The 20,936-nt window shown below is 36.5% G+C and overlaps 1 protein-coding gene across 4 annotated transcripts in view; it reads right to left on the bottom strand.

The window, feature by feature from the left end:
- Positions 1–20,936, bottom strand: part of ARVCF (ARVCF delta catenin family member) — a 288,989-nt gene that overhangs the window by 184,349 nt on the left and 83,704 nt on the right. For all 4 annotated transcript variants that reach the window (XM_074921410.1, XM_074921412.1, XM_074921411.1 and 1 more), the window contains exon 3: positions 576–641. The gene's annotated coding sequence lies outside the window, so the exon portion shown is untranslated. The remainder of the gene's footprint in view (positions 1–575; positions 642–20,936) is intronic.

Here is a 20,936-nt window from a genome sequence, read left to right as displayed (position 1 = left end):
GGCATAACCATAGCCTTTAATCTAGCTTGTTCAGGTACAGCAAAGCCTTAGGAAAGCACAAGCACAAACTGAGAACAGCATAGGAAGCGAATGCTTAGAGTCCACCTGCTGTAAATGTGGCCGTAGGAAGAAGTCACACAGTAAGAGACATTCCCTGCTCTGTCAGGGGTAGAATGAAACTAAACGACGATTTCCATGGTAGAAGGAGAAGGAAGACATGGATTGGAGATGGTGTGAAGCCACAAAAGAGAAAATTGTTATCCCTGTTTTCCTCAGCTTGCACTTGAATTTTACCCTTGCCGGTGCCTCGGCTCCCAACACAATACAGAATTACATAGGTTCTTGTCCTAGTTTCACAGTTTTATGATTTATCATGGGTATTTCCTTCTTTCTGCTCCTCAACCATTCTACCACTATTTTAAAACAAATTTTAGTGGGCCTTCAGTTAACATGCAAATGAATGAATTTCTGAGAGCTGTAAAGATAATTTAAAAAAATAAAAGGACAGTGATTTAAGAACATACATAATGACAAAGCAGCAAGAGACTTGGTGAGCAACTATAGAAACACAATACCTTTTATAGTGTTCCTTTCTTGTAGCGGCTTTAAAATAGAAATTCTCCCTTGGTTCGATGATAACTCTGTCAGAGAAACAAAGAAACATAACAAAAAAAGACATTTTTATTCCATCCAGGGCAAGGAGGAAGAGGGGATCATTTTAAAATAATTGATAACATTTACATAATACAGAGGAAATCTATTGGTTGTATCTCCCCTTGGTTTCCCTTCCTGAGTCATGCTGGTGTACAAAAAAAATTGTTGCTTCCAACATCTATTCCACCATCATCTGAAACCCCCAAAAAATCCCATAGGACTGGAGTATAGAAAGTAAACTCCAAAGGAAGAGCTTGTTTGGCTAACTAGCTATTCCAATCCTCTTGACTTCTGTCCCAGTGCCAGCCATATGTGCATATATCAAACGTTTCCAAACTTAGAATTTAATCCAATATATAATTTCCCATTGATTCACAGATTTAAAAGCCAAAAATGTTTCCTTCATGACCATACACCATAGCATTTTCAGTCATCCAGGTCTAAATACCATCCTGTGCCTCTAAAAATGTCAGCTGTGGCTACATAAATACACCTCATCCCATTTGACATTTTTTCTTCTAGCAGCAGGAAGTAAGAGAAATTAGAGCAGGAAGACATTCACCTTTAAATTCACCAGAAAGAGCTCAACATTTTTCAACATCTCATTTTTTGTTTGAGCTTCCATTAGTATTCCTATTACAGCATTTTTTATCCTAGAAATTTCTCATACAGATTACAAATAGGATCCTATGTCTCGGATTCCCAGTCTCCATCTCTCTTTCTGAGACCAAGAACATTTCAAGTAGACAATTCATGCAGATCATCCTTGCCACTACCCTTCCACTTCCAGCTTGCAATGTGGCTTCATCATTAGACTCTTCCCCTCTGCTCCGCTTTTGGCTGGAAGGTACAGTAAGGCCAAATAAATGTATCAGTGGCCAGTAAGGAAAAACACTTCAACCCTGCAGACTCACTGTAACCAAACAGGTGCTAAAACAAAATTATACATCTCTGATGTAAAATGAGGGGGTTTTTAAAGCCTAATTTCTTCTAGTTTTTGTCTCATAACAAGAATATGACTACCTCCTCTAAGTAGGCTAATTTTATGTATTTTATTAAAATATTCTGCATTTTAAAGCCAAAAATAATTTATAATTTATGTTTATGTCACCTGGACCAGGCAAAAGCTACTGGAAAAACACTTTGCTTGATTTTGCCTTCCTTCTTTTCCACCTATACTTTTTCTTTTAGTTGATTCTGAGTCAAGAAGACAAGCAGCCTAAGGCATTTCTTTTGGCTTGGGACATCCTGGATAAGACCCAGATCCACTATAGCCTTCACATATGGCTGTGGGCTATTTCACCTTTTTTATCATATAATGTGGGAAGAAACTGCATTTTCCTACTTCACAAGGTCTCATAAAAATATATATATATATAAAATATCATGAGGTATTATGTACTTCAGAAAAGAAACACCCACACTATTACCTGTGGTGTTCTAGTGATAATCATATTTGTATAGTCTGAAATTTAATGTTGATTATCGAGATAAAACTACTTGTCTTTTCAGTACAAATCTAATAGTTTCATTTTATTCTTTAAGTAGAATTTTTTGCTAAAATATTCAATACCTTGTGCAACCATAGTTTAGCAATAAGGTAAGATAAGAATAGATGATCAAAGAAAGTCTGGAGGAGACTGCATTGCCAATACAACACACCCACACTGTGGGTAAAAGAGATGGGTCAGCAGGAATTCTGACAGTAATTCAAAACCACATGGGCTACCTCCTCTTGCAAGACAGGCACTATTCTACCTAGTCCTGTAGGTGACAGTCCCTAATGTGCTCTCTGGGTTACGGCAAAACAACTGGATCAGCTAATGCTGACAGACCATGCCGTTCTCATCATATTCACATGGGTGCAGTCTAACTGACCAAGGGTTAGTTTATATTGTCTGATGCCAGCTGAGAGCTTGAGCCCCAAATCCTGGCAAGCCTGGAGCTTGCTGAGGCTCACAGCTATATTGCAAAGTCCCTTTTTCAGCCCTTGGTTGCTGTGCAGTTGATAATGACCTGTACTGCAGGGTAGAGGGACAGGGGAAAAAACCCACCAGCCTGGACCACATGACATTTAATAAAACACCTGTACTTCATTATAAAAATGCTGCTTCATTCCAGTGATATACTTTTATTGCTGATTTTAATCAAGTCTCTTGCAGCTCTCAGATGAGAAAGGTGGAGAAAAACCTGTAATGCCTTTTCAATTGCTTGTTATCTCTGACTTGTAACTAATTACCCCAGCCACACTGTTAAGAGATTCTGAGCAGTTTTATGTTTGCTCGCCAAAAAATGACTAAAAAAAAAATAAATTAGACAATTAGTCTCTAGCTATAATAACTAATTAAGATAAATATTTTCACAATAAGAAACTTAACAGAACATCAAGACACTGACATTGCAAAATACATGGGAAAGTAAAACATCTATCAGCAATTTCTTGCCATTCAGCGAGTTCCACAACTGCATCTCAACCACCATTTCGTTCTTTTCCTACTCCAATGAACATAATTAGTTATTAAAACTTTTTCTAACATGGTGTGAATGCGAGTAGCTTATTGGACTACAGGAAAGCTTACGGACAAATTTTGATGCCGCACCATCGTAACTGTATGTGGCACTGAGATCAGTATTTTTACACAAACTACATAATGGAATGTAATGTAGCTATCTGTCCTACCATTTGTTTTTCATAATGTCTTATTCTGCATCATCCACTAAGCCTAGACTGTCCTGGTAACACACTCATCACACTTCCTCACACTTTCATGGTCCCTTATTCAAGAAGCTTCTAAACGTGCACCCAGTTCTTGAAAATTACTACTGTGCAGTCAGTTGTGTGAGAAGCAGTCTTTGGACAGGTAAAGCATGGGTAAACCCACTGAATTCAGTGGATGTGTTTGGCCTTCGGTTCACACTGCACTAGCAGCTTATCAGTGGCATGGAGACAGCGTTACACAAAACCACTAATGAAATGCATTCTGTGGCACTGAGTGGATTCCTCGCCTGTGCACAGAAATAGGTGCAATTAAAACTGCCAAGTGTGAGCCAAGTAGTAAAGTCCAAAATAAGTGAGACAATAAAATGGTGTGGATAGACAAGCAGACTACTTTTCAATTCAGCTGCAATACTATTATAAGTACAGACTGTAAAATCTTGCCAAAACCATGAATGAAAAGCATGTATCTTTGGCTCCTTCTGCCACTCAAATGAGCTTCTCTCTGGCATTTGTGGCACTAAAATAACTAATAAAGAATTTAGATGATGTAATTTATTTGGTAACAGAAAAACTACCTGCAGACTCATAGCTACAGCCCTCACCACAGACCTACAACCCAAAATCAGTCTTAAGGAACTTTTGTTTCTCTCACTTAGAGCAGTGTATTGCAGACAGCACTTCAGTTAACTGAGTTACACCAATGGAAAGAGACCAGTAGGAAAGAGCTCATGTGGTTCCAAGTCAAATTTTGTCTGTACTGACTGCAAGAAGCTCACACCCTCCAATAGTATATTTTCCTCAGCAGCGTCTTTGTTACAGATAAATCACCAGTACAGGCAAAGCTGACCAGTATTCTTTGAGCTGTATTTTGCATCTGCTGAGATTTACTTACTCTTAACAAAGAGACCAGGAGATGAGGAGAAGGATTTTTTTTTCCCTAAGCTCCTTCTTCCTTCATCTTATATTCTTATTTGCTAAACTGCTATTTTATTTCACAGGAGACTGTAGGATATTCTGAACATAGTTCTGCTTTTATATAAGATATCAGATGGCAAACATGAGGTATCTACATTATACAATTCAGTATGTAGGTATATACTCTGTCACAACTTGCATCAAAACATATGAATCAGTCATGGGAAGTGAGGTCTCTCCACTTAAAGATGTGATACAAACACAGCTACCATTCAACACACTTAACACCAACACTGTACACTCATTAATAAGTCCTTCCATCAAAAGAGGCAAACTACAAGCTGTTTGATATTCTAATATTTACACTGAATTATCTTTAGAAATTTATTTAAAGCAGCATTATTTTTGTGTTACTTATGAGCTTTAAGTTCCCTTATAAACTCCTACTCATTCTTAATTATAATGTAAATCAGCATGTTAACATCAAGCAAGCAACCATTAACTAAACCAGCTGACAGAAGCATGGACAAAGTTCGGACAGAAGCAGTGGCAAAATGCCCAGAAAGTTACAAACACCCTCTGAACAGCTCAGTCAACATGGATAGATACACAGACCTTTCAAAATAGATGCTCTGGGTAATAGCAGTTATTGCCAATAAATTTTATATAAATATTACAAAAGCTGTAAAGAGCCCATGCATCAGCACACAGACATATCATAGATAAAAACTGTGGCTTTTTAAAATGTCAGGACTGAAAATGTACAACAGCCCATAAAATGTTGCTCAAGTCCTTTCACGTTAACAGTGATATAAATCATTTATTAAGGAAATGAATGCTTAACTAATTTTGGCAAACTAGATGCACCTATTTCCTCAACTACTTTAGTGTGTTGATAAAGACATGGCATATTAGAAGAAAATTTATGAAATACAGAACTACAAAAGCCAGTGTATAGTCATTCACTTCAGTGTGCTATGATACAAGCAAGTAAAATTAAAGCTAATTCTTTCAGACAAAGGAAATGTCACAGACTTTTGTGCATTTGGTAAATTAATATTTGTAAGAAGCCCAGATAGTTTAGTGGGTTTAAAACAGAACTAGGATTTTCTCCTAAACATCAAACCGAAAAGTTGCATTAAAACTGCAGTTTCTTGATGGCCACAAACCTAAATGATAGTATTTCCAAGATTTGTTTTCCATCATGTCATACAGATTTGCAAAATCCACCAAGTAGCCATGAATTATGCATTCATAACTCTTTAAAGTTAATGTATTATATTCTTCCAATTAACAAATAATAATAATTATTTAAAATTATTAATAATCTTCCTATACCTGCTGACAGCTCGTAGTACTACTTTCCTAATACTTCTCATTGCAAACACAGACATCTAGGAATGGAAAAACAAGGAGGTATACACAGAATCTAATACCACATAGGTGCACATATATATTACACTTATATTAGTAAGTGAGACTTTGCTAACAATAGTGTTTCAAGAATTTACACAGCAATAAAATTGTGGCTGAACATCCTTTACAAAAAATGTAAAATTTACAGCCTAATGTGCATAAGAATTCATCACACACAATTAAATTAAAACACAGCACTTGATCACCTTTTATGCAAATTTTGAAAAGGAATTTTGTTATATTATATGCTAATGTGGAGTTTTATTTAATTTAGATGATGAATTACCTAATTTTGTTTTCCAGTATACTAAAGACATCCCAGTTGAACACGATAGCTTTTCATGGGGTAACCAAAGTCACCTTATATGTACTATAGAAACAGGATAAATTTGTTCATTTTAAATGGGAGGCAAAGGTGACCTTCCAAAAATTTATAATGTAATTTAATCTTGAAAAGAAGAAAAAAATAATTAAATCCTGGGTTTATTGATAATACAACATTAGTGTCAGTAACGTTCACAACAACTGCAGAAAGCTCTGGTTGCAGCTGGTTATATTCTCTAGGGGAGAAATTCCTCTCCTGAAGCAAACCAGGCCCAGTTCTGTAGTCGCTTCCATGACTCTTCAGCCTGGATAGAAATTGGACATTTAGGCCCGTAACTGCTGTTTTAAAACCCAAAGACAACAGCACTGAAGTTTACTTACTGAGCACCAAGAGTCTCTTCATATGCTCTTGTTTCTTGTTCCTTGAAGTTGTGTGTGTGTGAGTATATGATTAACCAAAAATGAAATCTTTATCATCATCTTCATTTCATAGAACTGAAGGGCCGCTGCAGGATTCAGTGGTTTTAGGTGAATTCCTGCTAGGTTCACAGTCCTCAGCTCAACTCCTGCTAGGCAAGAATGAGAGATACTGGCCCACAATCTGCTTCCAGTGCAAGTAGGGCCTTCCAGAGTGTCAAGCAAACCCCAGCGATAATGGACAACACGAGAAGAACAGCAGGTGCTGGTGATGGAGTTATGTCAGAAATAAAGCTTTAGGTTCATGATTGTAAACAAAATTACAGTTTATTTTTTTAATCTAGGTTGAATCACCTACCCAAATCACCCCCCATATACAAATTTCAGTAAGTTACAACTCCCAAAACAACATTTTTATTTTGCAAGGACTGACAGTGAAAAATCATTCCTCTTTCAAATATATTTGCTGAAGAATGTTGCATTTAATCCGTATTTTTGACACAAAGAGTCAATCAGTAAGATTAATTTACCATTATATAAGATCTGAGTATAGGTTTCATTTCTTTCCTTACAGTTTACAATTTTTTTTCAAAATGTTACATTATATACCAATTTGTTCAAATGTAAGCTTAACATTAAACCAATGAATCTGTGTAAGAATTATTTCAGATATGAAAAATGTGCTTTGCAGAAGAGCTGTTTTCTAAGTAAACCAGCAGTTTCTAGTTACTAGTACTAGTAATTGTATTCCTGTTAATTAATAACTATATTATACAGTGAATTTACATGATGAAATATGATTTTAATGTTTCCAAGTGCTATAAATACCATTAAAGTTGTTTTAAAAATATTCAGTGCGGCCATCCCCAACCATAAAAACCATGAAAAGCGAAATGGTCTTTGCTTATTGAAGACTTTTAACTTCAGTGTTATGCAGCTTCCTAACCATTCAAGAAGTCCAATTAACAGTCTGGAGGGTGAGAAGTGGCTTCCAAGATTGGTTTCCTAATTCAAGGTTATTGCCCCTGCACAGGGGACCAGCAGGGTCCAGCCTAAACAGAGTAGAAGGACAGAAGGCACCAAAACAGACCAGGAGAGAAAATAAGAAAAACCTTCAAAGTAAGGGAGAGAAGAGGAAAGAAGCAAACTGTTTAATTTGTGGGTGAATAGTCAACTTCAACACTGAGTGCAAGACACAAAATACAGCAGACGCCAGCTGTGAATCTGTATTTGAATTTCTTGAGGCGACCTATTCAATTCACTGTCATATTTAATTGAAGTAGTAGACAAACAGAACTGATAAACTAAGCTCTCCCATTTGGTCCCTATTTGAAAATGTTCTGATGAGGAGGAGAAAGCTCTTGCCTAAAAAACAAAATAAAGGGAAGTTTAATACATGTGTGTCATGGCTACTCTATCAGGTTTTAAACTCATTAGACTATAAAGAGTGTCTTTAAATATCCCCTTCAGCATGGACTTCTAAAGCAAGCTGGAATTTCTAGAAGTAAACTATAAAAAGATCATCTTTGTTGACAATTTTAACTCAAAAAAGAAAACTGCAATTTACAATTAATATCTTACTGTACTCCTACAACACAGATTAGCTGTTACAAAACAGCGCAGTGCTGTAACAGTTTCATTATGATTACAATAACCAGAAGCACTCAGCAGTCAACACTGTCGGACATTTCTGTGTTGATCTGACATCAGTCTAGCATGTTAATTATGCTCTGCTGACTGCCAGTGGCTAACATCTACTGGCTTGGCATTAAGCTGGCGAGGTCTCAACTCTGAACAAAAGGCAGCTACCAGATATTTGTCAAGCTAGGAAATTTCTTACCAAAAACATGTACTTGAGAAATATCCAGTTCTTTCTGAGGACATTCTCTGTGTCCAAATGGAAGAAAAACAACCTGAAAGAAGGCTTAAAAACTAACAATATTTTGTGAATAAAATCATACAGTAGCCTAGCTTAAGAACTGTATTTCTCCATAAATCTGCATTTGTACTGAACAGTCTTACTAGTCGGTGCCTACAACTAGAACACTTAAAGCAGTCATTGTTACAATGGTACCTAACCCCTGTTAATTGGCATAAGACTGCCATAGATAGACAGATTACCATTACATTATCAAAGTTAAAATAAATAAATTTTAAATACAGATAGGATTAGAAAAATCACCCAAAGAATGACAGTTTGCTGAAGATCGGAGCCATGAGTGAGAAGCCAATCTCCTGATTTCAAAACGAACCCTTAACACACAAGTGATGCCTTCCTCTCATGCCTAGGAATGACAGACAACTGAATGAGGCCTCAGACACATCTCCAACTCTTAGTTATTTACATGAAGCAGGATTTTATTTTTTTTTTTAACAAGAAAACTAGCTTGAAACAACTGGAAGTCCCATAGCAAACCTGCAGAATCCACAGCACTCTCATGGACATCTTCCAGAAAACCTATCAAGTGGATGCATGTGTATGCAGCTAAACGTAACAAGCATTCCCAGACCAACAAACTACATACAAATGGTTAGGAAAACAAAAGGTACAAGTAGTCACATTATTTCAGATGTGCTGGCATTTTGATAATTTTATGTTATGTTCCACAGAAGCATTGATTTTACTAATGAGGTTTTGGCTAGTAGAATCACAAGGATGTAAAATCTCTACCTGGGTGACAGTGAAGAAGTGTAGCACATCTGTTTGACTTACACAACATTATGTATATTCTATTTAACTGCGTAACAATGTTTCCATTTGTCTTTCTTGAAAAAATAATTTAGTAATTTCTGTTTATTAATGATGACCTGAAGGGAGATATTCACATGAAAAGAAAAAGTAGGATCTCTACTCAGTCATGCACACAAAAGTGTTACCTTTAACACAGATTAAAATCACTAATATAAATGGCTTTGATAAAGCAAAGTGAAAATTAAAGGTGAAGTACTGTAGCAATTTAAACGGAAAACAATTGCCAGGGAAATACATAAATAGCAACCAAACTCATTGCTCTATGAATGCAAAAGAGATGACTAGGAAGAATATCCAAGGATAGAAGAAATCAATCATTTGTAGTTATAGATCAGAGCTTAGCAACATTTCCTGGCAAACTGGGAATTCGCACACAAAGCAGAGAAGGAAGCAGCTTACTGAAGAAGGAAATACAAATAGTATTTGAATTTCAAGTCCCAGAACTCTTACAAGCTGTACGCTTCATTTTAACACACTCAGGCTACCGGGCAGTCATATTACTTAGGCTATTTAAAGATACACCAACCTACTCAAATACTTGGCTACAGTTTTTTTTCAATTCCCAGGACAAACAAGAGCAGCTAAAATGTGCAGTATTAGCATCGAGAAGTATGTGCTTCCACATTCACAAAAAGGTTATGTAAGTGCGTATTATCATGTTAATCGAAGCACGGTAAATACATAGATTTATTAACATAGCTTGTTTCCTATTGCTTTACGTTCATAAATTTAAGGATCATAGAACTGTAATAGTCTGTTGGGTTTAACCTGGTTTTAAACACTAAAATAGAGTTCAGCCTTCTCTTTTAAAAGGATTAAAATGTGAAAGGAGTAGGAATTTGGTTATCCAGACACTTCTGAAGCAAAATTATTTGCTTTGCCACAGTTTCCTTTTTTATGGTGACTGCTCTCATCTCTTATTCATAGCTTTCACTGTAGCTCTTCTGATACTGAAAATTTATTACAATACTACTGTAAAGAAACTGAAACAATTTCTTAGATCCACATGGTTTTATATTTATGTTTAAGGCCAATGAAGGGAGATTGATTTAAATCATATACCTTAAACTCTGACATTTTGCTAATTTGAAGCAAATTCTTGTTGCTTTTTCTATAAATATTGGGGGGGATGTGCTAGAGAAAAGCTAAATAAGAAAGAACGTTAGGATTCTGAGAGAGTGCAACAAATCAGGTTGGGTTTTTTTAAAAAAAAAAGTTTTATTTCAATAGTTGCCTGTTTTTTAAAACCTGCAGACTCAAATCACTAGAAATTTAGCACTTAGCATTTACAATAAACTGGTTAATCTAGTTCAGTGACAGCTTGACCTCAGAGTCCCAAATACTTCATTTTGTTACTAGTGGAGACACAAACAAGAGACCAAAGACGTCTTTGAAAGGCCAAATTAACCAACCAAACACAGCAGTGGTAGTATTGAAGAATACAGCACATGCTAGAAAGCCTAGCAATGAAACATGCTGCCACCAAATAAATTTGTGAGTGGGAAGAACACAGAAACACTGGCAAGGAAAGGCGTTCAAGAGACCCACATTTCCACTGTAAACAGAAGCAGTAGTGCCAAGTGTGAACTGGCAATGGAAGCATGTGCCAAAGTGCATTTGGAACTAAAACCCGAGAACTGTCAGTATGCCTGTCAGTAGTGCCTGAATCGTCGTATTTATCCTTCTCAGTGGATGTGTTCCATGTGGCTGCTGTGATAGCTTGCCTAGATAAATATGAGAAGGTATAAAGTAGCAATAGACTAATTAATATTAAATAATATTTTTGATAACCTGATTTAATGACTGCAGAGAACTTTCTCTGTGGCTAGGCACAGGAAAAACAAGCAGAAAAACCCCACACACACTCAAGCAGGAAAACGAGGAAAATAAGGTTAACAGTGAAGAAAGCACACACAGTCTGTCCTACAGAGCTACGACTTGGTCAGAAAAGGGAACAGGTAATTAACAGAAGAGAAAGAAACAGGTAAACAGTTCACATATACTGACTCTGTGCTATAGTTCCTGCTATTCATGTTGATAGGAGGATTAATAAACATTTCTGGTAAGATTAGTAAGTGTGGAACTGCATTGCTTTTAAAATTTATCTATTTATCAGTATACATTTCATGTACCTGTTGAATAATTTTTTCAGTACCACATAACATTTCTCCTTTTGCTCCAAAAACAAAGAGAAATAAAACAAGAACAAAAGAGGTCAGAGAAACTAATAGTGGCATAGTACTTGAAAGTGTGGATACACTATGCTGCCCTCTTGATCTCTCTGGTCTCAGATGTAATTGAGATATCGTGCCTTACAGAAAGCACACTGCTCATTACAGTTCAAGCTCACAGGAATGGAGCAGGCAGAATGGAGAGTAAGACAACTCGGGAAACCACAAAGCAGTGAAAAAGCTGGCAGATCTAATTTTAGTTCTGCCAGCCTGGACAGTGTCCTCTTAACAAGCACTGTGTGATAAAACTGAACAGGCCTAACTGTCAAATACACAGAAGCAATAACTCTATCACACAAGTCTTATTTGCGTCTTAAATATTTATAATCTTCAGATTTAAGAGACAGAATATGGCTGCACATCTGTTCTTTTAATCCGAATGCATGCCTCTTAATGTAAGCAGCTAAGCAACTGCAAATAGTACAGTCATGACACTTCTGTGGGACTTTGCAAGCCAGCTTCCAGTCTGACTCTATCATTAGAAAGCTGTGGCAGACCATGAATGTTCGGGTGCTACATTTCTCCTCTCTCATTATGTTATTCCTCCTGAATGATTCAGTGATGTCTCTGGTTCCTGTGGCATTGAAAATTAAGCAAACGATGGATGAGGAACCTCAGTTTGACTAGTTATTCACTAGAAAAAGAAAATGTCTTTCATACATGTACCTTGGAAGCCAGCAAGATATTTTGGTTTCCAGTCACAACAGTGTCAGAGGCTGTGGGTGCTTCTCAGATCTCAAAACATACAGGAATGAAATGGATCCTATGAATACGGAATACACTCTCCACTGAAACCCTGCTATTAAATTAATTTGATTAATAGTACCAGAGTTTTAATAACATAAAGTGAATTTTATGTTATTAAATTAGATTTAATTGTCCACAAAAATTTCCATAAATTTTTGTAAAGCTATAGCATATATTTTATTAGAGTTGGTATATGCATAACCTTATTATTAAAAAAACCTAATAGTCTCTCCAACTGTTAACCATGCACTGCTCTAGATGAAGGCACTAAGAAATGAGATTGTCCAAGAACTACATAACTTCACTCTAGATGTTAATTAAAAGAAATCGCTAAACCCATGGAGGTTTAAATCAATAAGAGAATAAAAGTCCAGATTTAGGTGGGATCAAAATCTAAGGCTAAGGCCACAATAAATCTTACTATTACTCTGCTGTGTTCACTGGTGTTGAGACATACAAATTGTAATACCTTTTCTGGTAAAAGTCACAATCTAACATTCTTTTTCATGAAAAGTTGTTTAAGAATATGGCTGAACTTTCATTAGGTCTCCAATTTACAGTTTTGAAGGGCAGATTTTAATTGTATGTGTGTCAATCATGAACACATCCAATTGTCATGGAAACACGGAGTCATTCCAATAAAGAGTCAAATGATTAACTTGGCTGCTGGAACAAAAGTTTTATTGCTGCAATTTACTGAAACTGTCTGGTTTGCATATATTAAGTTGAATGGAATCACAGTAATGGCCATGCTGCTGGACAAAGTGCTCTGCCAAGACTTTAAATGGATTTGATAATAAAATTCTTTGTAGAAAACATGCATTATTTTGACTGTATTTAAGCTAGCAGGATGTTATAGGGTATACTTCAATTCTGTAAGACTCCCATGTTTTTGTCCACTTTCAAATATGACTAATTAGGTTAATTGGGTCAATCGAGAATTCAAGGCATAAGCAAGGCATATCATGCTTAATATACTGCTTTGACAGGTAACTAATGTGATTCTTATAATAGCAATTAATGTGATCTATCCCTGTATCTTTGACAGGTGATTTTCAAAGCAGTCACAAAAGTTAGTTAAGAACTGCTTTTCCAAATCAAGAAACCCACTTACTTGGCTACCATTCCTCAAAACTGCTTCGTGATCTGTGATTATGACTATCCTCACAACAGGACGAGTGTTGCCTCTGAGGTAGTGCAATGCATTGTTTTGCAGACTGGGAGATCAAACAAAGAGAAACTCAGACCTAAGTTCACCCAGTTCTGTAGGTACCTAAATCCTCACTGACAGTGGAGAAGTTAGGAGTAACTCGTCTGAAGTAAAACAGAAAACGAAGTAATGTAGAAAACTCTAAAGGAAGCCTGTAAGCTTCCTTATAGGTCTTCCCAGATCTATTTATTTCTTTTTTCTAGGTCTTCCAGTTCTTAAATTACTGCCCTGAACTCCAGCCATTCTTCTCTTTCTTACAAACTTAGGCACATAGGTTATGGCTCCTGTTTTGCTATCCGTGCTTTGATTGGGTTATTCATTAATATCGCAAATAAATTACAGGAGTAACAGGTACTGTTTAGAAACTGATGAGAACATACTGGTCGGCAACTGACATTAAAAAAGGTATGTTCCTTATACATGGATGCAGCACATACAAAAAAGCAGGCGTGTTCCTTGCTGCACGTGGATTGCACAGAGTATGTGTCAGCTGCAACGCCACATGAACCTTTAAATCCTGAACAAATGTTTTGGCCCCTGAAAAAGAGATCTGTAAAAGCAGAAGTCTACTATCAAAAGCCCACCCTTTCAATAGGCTGCAGTTATTGACACTTTTCAAAGTAATTCAAAGCACAAATGTCAGGATGATGCTTGGTCCTTAGTATCTGTAATGACAATCATGCAATAATAAAGTATTTAGGCTGATTCTGACTGCGAGCTCAGTTTCAGGAGTTGGTTGTTATAATGAGTACACATAATTAAATATATTAATATATATGTAATCTGGATACAATGAAGGCACCACAAACACAGAATTCTAGCATTTCTTTTTACATCTTCGTTTCTCAGCTTCACTTAGGCCCATACCTGTGGAAGACTAAGAGGAGGAATTTGAATAATGTGCAGTAACATTTATTCATACATGTCAAAAGGGTGGCACCCACCCCTCTCCCAAAATACTAAGGAAAATAAGAAAGAACACTGTATTACAGAGAAGACTGTATACAGTGGCAAACAGCATCTTCAGATTCCAGCTTTACTGAACTGAAAGCATGAAAAATATCAGCCCCTCTTAGCCCCTTTCTGAAATCTATCCGTCAGTTACGCCAGAAGCAAAAAGACCAAGTAAAGTGATCTGACATCTTGCTATGTTCCAGACTGACAATTTGGAAAGATAATCAACTCACTGAATTCTTTGTCACAGTACTCTTCACAACCTGCACAGGCTGCTTCAATTCTAAAGGGTCAAATCCCTACAGAAAGTCAAAATACTGTATGATGTCAAAAAACCAAGTATGCTGAATATGCAAAAAACAGAAGAAATTTTTATCATTCCATTAATCGGTAAAAACTCCATGAAATACCACCATTAACATCACAATGCAAATATTATATATTTATAGATATTTTTCAACTTGGGACTTCAATGTGTTTTCCAAGGGAAGTAAAGTTAGCAGCAGTAATTACTACTGGATACACACTATAGTATATCCAAGGTAAACTGCAGAGCCAAACCTGGGATTATAAATTATTTTTTACTTTCATATCCATATTCCTATTCTTTGATCACTATGCTGAGTCCTAAGAATGGAGTAGCTCAAAAGGGAACCAAAAAAATTCCATTAAAATTCAAACCTGTAGATAACGGTACATATTTCCACATGCATTTATGATTTCCTGCACACACAAATTGGTGTGCTCAAACATCTTTGAAGTTATTTTCAGAGTCTCTGTGAAAATTTAGTAACTATAGTCCTCATTAACTGTAGTTTCAATGCATGTCACTGCCAAGAGACTGAAGCAGTAACTAAGCCTGCTGCATGCACCGAAACAATGAAACTGAGGCTGAACATTTTAACTTCTTCATTTTTAGCCTAACTATGGCAGATAAACATACAAGCTCATACACATTAATGATTATGCTCCAAATTATAACAGAATTGTTGAAAAATTATGTCATTTTAGAAAAGAGATTTTTTTCATGCAATTTCTACATATCTGCTATTTCACTTCAATGTATATAATATTCTTTTTAATTTATACACTACCTCCAATGATTTTTTGTATCACAGAAATGAAAAAGATCACATCAGCTCATCTGCTGTAAAATTAAACAAACTTAATTGGCTGTAAAAGAATCAGACTGCAGAAACTATCCCAGCCAAATCTGGAAAACTGGGAACAGAAGATAAGGATGAAGAGTTTTATTGGAACGATGTAACACAGCAGCATATAACTAGATCAAATACTTTATCCAGTACAGAAACAGGCATGGGTTGGGTTGGGAGGGTTTGTCTATTGGGGGTTGTTTTGGGAAAGGGGGGGTGGGAAGTGTTGCTTCAGGGTTTTTGTGGTCTGAGGTTCAACTATTTTAAAAAAAGTGACAGAGCAGTTTCATTCCTATCTTGAAACCACACTGAAGCAATCATAAAACTCACCATAGAATAAATGTATGAAGAATATGGTGTATGGCTCTTCACAATTAAGTCTGCCATGGTACTTCCCCTCTGTTGACATACCACCAGTACTTCATGTTATAAAACTACTTTGCAAAAAGTCAAAATAAAAGTGACCCCTTTTTGGGTGTCTGTGTCCAATGTACACGTAAGGGTTTGATGGAAACAACAGCAGAGATAAACAGCTACCCACGTACATAATCAAGACAGTTGTTACTAAAGGTAGGATCAGATACAGTCACCCTCTCAGTTACGGAAGTGGAACATTGGAGTAAAATAAAAGGAACAAAAACTGTCAAGCTGTATCTAAAAATGTGAGACTTTTTTAAAATCACAGTTAAACCAAAATAATTAAATTAATTTTAGGGGGCAGAGGAATACTTTTTCATGATTTAGAGAAAAATATCTCCAAGTGAATATCTGATCATGTTGTTTCCATTTCATTAAAGAGGATGCGGTTAAATCAAATGAGGTAAACTGGGTACAGTGTTCGTCTTGAATCATACCTAGTAATATAAGTTACCCAGTCATAGCCCTGAAATTTCATTCCTCTGCCATAGCTCTACTAAGTTTTTACATCTCCTGTAAAATTGTGTAACCTTCACATTATTCCTTCTCTATGTAAAACTGCTCTTCTGAGTCCAATTGAGAAAGAAATCAGATCATTAAAAAAATCCTCTTTATCCAGAAACACATGAACAAAGATAAAATGTCATTCTAAGTGCTGTGTTTTCCTTTCAGTTTATTATACCAATTTACTCAGAATCGCTCACCATCAGCAGCCCTTGGACTTAAATTTCTCCACTCTTTATTAACACAGCTACTGCCCAGGACAATGAGTAATAGTGAAGATTCTCATTACACAGAGAACTATTCCCCTTTGTACTTAAATTTTATAAATAAATGTATGGACTGTGTCAAAATTTACTTTGCAGAGCAAAGCTATGACAGTTCACATGTTTTATTAAATAATGAGAAAAGAATGGATGCAGAATTGCACCCTGTACTCATGCCATAAGTCCTACTGGAGCTGGGAAAACAGGCCACATGAGTGCTACTGCCCTGAAGCCACGGTTTGGGGGTGTGAAATTTCATGCTACAATATCTAAAAATATGTAGAAGCTGGAACAAATTCAACATCAGTGCAAGTCTACTGAAGTATAAGACTGGCCTTAAATATTTCAGCTATTCCAATAATCCAGACTCCTACTCTCTAACATTGGCCAATAGCTGATGCCAAGGAAAAGTACAAACAGAGACAAACTTACAGTAGTTCTTTCTCAGGATAACATTACAAACAGAGGGAATGTAGGCTGCCATCCTGGATAATGAATCTAAATGTTCTACTACAGCAGAAGCATCTATGGTACAACCCAAACACTACAGAACTGCATAGGAAGAGTTTTCTGAACTCCTTGCAACATGGTGCAATATAGTGGTTTGCCGTTAGATCCCCGAACGTAAAATCTTTCAGTCAAAAGATCTTTTTTGCAAGGAAAGGCGGGGAATTCTATAATCCACAATGGATTGTGAATTACAGATTTGGGGGATACTTCTGAACACTTCAGTATGGAAGGTACTAATTTTTAAATATTTCCACTACTCCATTATACTAGTTTTTTCGTGGAGAAACTGGCAAAGTGACTTTGGATTTACCCTTCCTCCATTCCACCACAACACTGAGCCAAGAGCTCCCTCTTTTTTGATTCTTTATCTTCTTCTCAGTATTGTGTCATAAGCTCCCATGACAACCTGAGAAACACAGAGTTTTCGAAGAGAAACTTGAGGCACATTTTGGAGTATACTGTATTTTTAGTAAGGTAAACAGAGCTAAGCCATATGGTCCTACATTTTAATGTGATGTAATCTAAAACTACTTTTTATTTTTATTTATTTTTTACAAGCTACGACAGTCCTAGTCTTGACAGTATTTTGCACTTCAGATGGATCTTCTAAAGCTGTCTGTTTTGCCTGCAACCAACTTTTGATAATTTGTTCTGGATGTCCTCCAGGACAAGAAAGAAATTGGTGCACTGCAATCGCAATCTCAGACATCACCTGGGACTTTCATAAGGCAACAAAGTTCTAAACACATCCCCGACTGCTGCACACTTCGCCATGGATGAAATTAATCTAAGGCGCTCCCCTGTAATATGTCTCTATATTGAACTAAAGGAGTCATCCTGCTTCTGTAAATACAAAAGAACCAAGTTTAATTAAGCTGACACAAAGAGAATAAGTTTGGCTCTTAACTCCTAGACTTCATCATAACTTTAAAAAACTAAACAGTCAGTTATGAATCCTTGTCTCCAAGACCTAAATGTAGTACTGGTCCATGACTAGCCATCAGACATACCACCAAAACCAACCAAACAACAAAAAAACACCCCCATGAAATTCACCTAGCACTCTGAGAATTCAGTAACAATTTCAAATTTTTGTATCTATTTTTTAAAAAAATTAATCCCATCATAATTTTCGTGTGCTAAATCATCTGGTTTTTTCAATATATATAATATACGTACATCTTGGGCAGTGTCCAAGATATAGTGGTCCAAGCAGGTAAACATCTGAAAACTATGAACTTCTGTTCCATTTTTGCCTGCCAGTTAGATCTCTGCTTGCTGACTGTTCATTCTGTCTAAAATTGGGATAATTCAGAAATTTAATGCAACAGTCCTTGCAAAATCTTGTTTGATAGACAGTACTTTGAAGATACAAAATCCCCAAATACTATTTAATCACTAGAATTGTCTAGTAGTGAATAAGCTACTGCTACAGAAATAGGCAGCAAATGCCTAATGCAGAATTCCACTTGTTTGGATTGTTTACTAGAGATTTAGTTGACACACCAGCGGGTTATTTTGCTGATCTCACTGCCTGTACTCTGATTCTGCTCACAGATATTCAAATCTTGTTACCTGCCTCTGTGGTTTCAAAACATCTGACTGTGCAAATTATTATTTTATCCCTTCTCATTTGCTAGGTTAGCTGTGTTATGCATAATATTGTCATAAAGAGATATTATCTCCTCTTTTAGCAATTCAATACATCTTATAATTAAGAATGCTTTATTAATATCCCTGTACCTGTCAAGCCATTAACCCCACACAACACAAATGAAATTAGATCTGCCAGGAACCCTGTTAAAACGGAGTAGGATGAAGATTAAAAACTCCTGCAACTAATCTTAAGGCTTCTCTTTTATGGTGGTCACTTAACATTTTTGGGGCAAACTGCCATGAGGAATGTCAGCCCGTAAGAGCAAGCAACCTACCTCAGAAACTGGGAAAAACGTCAAGCCGTTCTTTGGGCTAGTGCCTGAAATTGCTCCAGCTCTGGAGGTACCCAGTGGTGTAAGGCAGCAGGCAGGACAGCAGTGGGAGACATTGCCTGCTCCGGATAACACGTGCCCTCTCCTGGCAGACCCAAGTAATATTCTAGGATGGCTGGTGCCTGCCTGGATGAAGGAAAACTAGTCCCTCTGCTAGTAATACCAATGCACATTATTACAGGATTTTTATTATTACTTTTCTAGTAAATATTCATGCACGATGAACTGCTCTTAATGCTGTAGAAAATACAGTGAATACATATAGTCCCATAACCTGGCATTTTTTTAATAGATCTGGCCTTACAGTACCTATGGGAAAATTGTAAGACAGCTAGGAGATATTACTCTTAGTCACCAAAATGTCCATTAGAGGACCAAAATAAGGGGGAAAAAAACCCCAGAATATAAAACCTTTTCTGTGTTTTAATATTTTTAGTTAATGATGGGCATTACTCCATAGAGTTCATATCCCCACCCTGCTGAAGAAGGAAAGTAAGATTTATTATTTAACTCAATATCCATTTACCTCAGCTGAAGGACTGTCTCCATAAAATTCATGCTACTCTCCCTCTCTACATAAAATTATGCTACTTATGAGCAGACAGAAAAGCAAAAGGTTAGGACAGAAGGGATGCTGTTTAATATTAAACAGCATAGGTTTAATCAGTTAGTGCCTTGAAGTAGGTTCTACTGAGCAACCCAGTAAATCTGAGTATAGCTGCTTAGAAACTACCCTCCTTTGAGAAATGGACTTACAGAGTGTCAGCAGAACTTGTATTGTGCTTTTTAACCTTATAATTACAGCAGGTTTAGAGTAATTGCCTCAAAATATTTTATGGGACTCTCTATTTACACAATTTAATTGTTCTCAGTAGTTTTCATGCTATTTCCACTTCCTTAAATATTCAGGAAAGGCAAGTTTTGAATTATTAGCAAATTACATGTGATACATGAATCTTATGACTCATGTAACTCATCAAGTCCAGACCAGCTTGAATTCTGAATATTAAAAATAGGTTGTGATTATGAAATAGAAATAGATGCTAAGAAATGATAAGTTGATACAGGTAAATTAGCACTACCTGGTGTTAAATGTAAATGTCCCATCACTGCTAAGAAACGTCTAAGGCAAAGAGATCAAACTGGCTTGTGAAATATTGTACTTTGAGACAAGAGTATGAAAACACTGCTTAGGAAGAAATAAAGGAATCAAATTCCTGAGACAAAGAACAGATGCATTTGTATCTCCTTCTGATCATACTGCTGGATAAAATGCCTTTCATTGCCAAAAACTGTGCAAGTCCACTCTAATTTGATAATGAAGTCTTAATACCCAGAACTGATACCTATGCTTGAGTCAGCAGACAACCTGTGTCTGGACTAACCAGGAAGGAGTGGCTTTAAGGTTTCTAAGATTTCTCTGAAGATTAAAGCAGAGACTTTAGCAAAGAGACCGAAGCAAAGATTTTTAAAGATCTCTACAAATGGCAGTACAAGGGAAATGGGCAAAATGTGAAACACACATGGCAAGTACAACAGAAAAATTTATCTATTTCTCTATTGGTTGAATGACTCTGCAATATTTTAAGACTGTATTTTCTTCCTTCATGTGCAGGAACTGCAAACAGGCATGACTTCTATCTATTACAGTTCCTTAAAAGATCTTACACAATCTCAAGCATACTATAGTCCCTCTTATTTCCCCTCTCCTGCATCCTTTCTGCATTTTCCCAAGGACACTGCCTGTGTTTGCACATTTCC

This window comes from Athene noctua, chromosome 17 (assembly GCF_965140245.1).
Source record: "Athene noctua chromosome 17, bAthNoc1.hap1.1, whole genome shotgun sequence".
In the NCBI taxonomy this organism is placed as follows: Eukaryota; Metazoa; Chordata; class Aves; order Strigiformes; family Strigidae; genus Athene; species Athene noctua.
Note: the sequence above shows the minus strand (reverse complement) of the source record. Positions and strands in the feature narration are given on the sequence as shown.